Genomic DNA, 2,519 nt, shown 5'->3' on the forward strand with positions numbered 1-2,519 from the left:
GCTAGCAAGCCAATCACTAGCCGCCACGTGTGAATAATTTCACGCAAGCCAATAATGGGGCTCGAATTATAATACAAATGGCGGGAACTCTTTGCAAAGTGCATTTCTGTGCTGCAAAGAAGAAATGCACACTGCAAAGAAAGCTACAGATTGGCGGGAAAATAATTCAGTGGTGCCAAAGCGCACACAAAAACAAAATCACACCTTTGGGTTGTGACAAGGACTATAAAAACCCTGGGCAGAATGGCAGCTGGGGGGAGCTGCCAAAGGGGAAGGAGTGCTTCAGAGAGCTACATGGAGGAGTGGTCCAAAGGCGGGAAGAGGGGAGTCATGGAAGCCTTTGAGAGATGGCAACCGCATCACAGCAAGGACATGAGCCGACGGTGGGGAGCCAAAGCATGGACTCTGTGAATGTAAGAGGACATGCTGCTTTTCTTTATCACATTAGATGGTGGCAGTTATTACCCATGGATGGGACTGTTTGGTTTTTTTTCTTTTTGATTAATGAATAAAACCGGTGGTTTGGGTGAAGCTATCAGGGGAAGGAAGAGCCCTCATTTTTGGGGACCCACTATGGAGTCCCCAAAGGGACAGTGAGGGTGTGGCTTTTGGGGGGCACAGACCCTGGCGCCAGTGAGGGTGTGGCTTTTAGGGGACACAGACCCCGGTGCCAGCGAGGGCACAGGTTTTGGAGGTACAGACTCTGGCGCCTGAAGGCACGATCTTAAAAAGACCAGGGAGGTCTGGTGCACCTGTGGTGCAACTTTATTCTGGTATTTTTTTGGACTGAGAGGGTGCAAGTTCAGGGTCGTCCCCTGGTTTTGAACTTGCAACCCCCAGCTGTGGGGCCGGCACTCAGGCCTCTGGGAGCCCATCCAGATTGGAGCAGAAAAGAGGGCCATGAGCCACAAGACACCGGAAAAGGCTACAGCCTCAGAGTCAAGCCCTGTTTAGTGGGTTTAGATGGGGAGGCCTAGCTAGAGAAAAACAGGGGTCAGGCCTGTGTAGGTGAAAGGCCCCAACATACCCAATACAATAGGCAGTCTCCCGCTCGCAAGAGAATCATCATAATTTCCATCAAGACGTGGCAGGAGAGTATAGGGCAGGGCATAAGAACCCCAAAGAAGGCTCCAAGAGCGCCCCACGTAAGGCACGGATTACCAGGAAGATGGTGCTGGGGTGGGTGACCTGTTACAAGGTCCCTTCTGACCCTAGCATCTATGAATCTATGAATGCTGGAATTGGTACTTTGGCAAAGTAGGGGTGAGCGGGGAGACTGCTCTGGACTTTGAAGCAAAGGGGGTGCCAACAGACACTGCCAAGCTGGGTTGGGGTGCAAGACAGATCTATGAGCAGCTCATTTGGGGTGCAGGGGGACAGGGGAATGGGAGCCCCCACCGCTGCATACACTCCTGGAAAGCATGGGGGGGGTGCCCCCCAGATCTGTGCATGGGGCAAGGATGAGCTGCAGTTGCAGTCTTTGCCCCAGGCACCAAACTTTGGTGCTTTGGCACTGGCTGAAATTCAGAGGTTCTTGAGAAACCTTACAGATGACAGAAAACATATGGATTGTGAATACATTGGAAAATGGAAGCCCAATTCAGAAGGACAATTCCACAACTTGGCAAGTTGGGCTACAGCTAACAGAATGAAGTTAAATGCTGTCACAGGCTAAGTCAGCATCCCTTTCCCCTCCCCACCCCACCCCACCCTGGCAACTTTCCAAAACTCCCTGTGAGGCTTTGGGTGAGTGGGAAGCAGCATTTGGGAGTGAAATGGGTGGGCGAGGTTAATCCACTCCCTGCGTGCCCTTCCCTGTGGAGAGGGTAGAAGCAGTATATGGGGGTGTTGTGTCGTTGGGCAGGGGAGAGGGGCTGTCTGGATGCTAGGTCCAGGGAGCCAGGTAGGAGTGAGGGAAGGGAGGAGGAGGGGAAGGGGGAGAGGGGGCATGCATGCAGCAGAACTTACCTGGGTGGTGCAGTCCACACTGCCCCTGCGGTGCTCTGCATGAAGCCAAGCTCCACCATGAATGTACTGTATGTATGTACTGGAGTAGCCTCTACTGTGCTCCTACCTGTGCCTGCTGCCCTGGCCTCAGCCCTGGCCCTGGCCAGCTTCTGGCGGGGCTGTTCCCAGTGCAGCTGCTGCTCTGCTCCCTTCATCTCCAGCAGGAACCACCCAGGTAAAGCTCCTCCCTGCCCACCTGAAGCGATGTAGCAGGGGCAGGAGCGGGAGGAGAGCAGCACCCGGCTGGCTGCAGCCATACTGGGAACAGCACCACCAGAAGCTGCATGTGCTGGCCATGGCCCAGGCCCACAGAAACATTCTGCTCCACTCACCTCCAGCAGCAGCTCCGGCCCCTGCTGCACCACTCTGGGTGTGCAGGGGGAGAAACTTCAGCTGGGTGGCTCCTGCCCCAGTGCATGGGGCTCAGGCTCCAGTTCCCAGCTGCCTTCCACTCGCTCTGCCCACCCAGTGCAATAGGCAGCCTCCTGTGGGCAGGCAGGGACAGGGGGACG

This window comes from Alligator sinensis, unplaced genomic scaffold (assembly GCF_000455745.1).
Source record: "Alligator sinensis unplaced genomic scaffold, ASM45574v1 scaffold338_1, whole genome shotgun sequence".
Lineage (NCBI taxonomy): Eukaryota > Metazoa > Chordata > Crocodylia > Alligatoridae > Alligator > Alligator sinensis.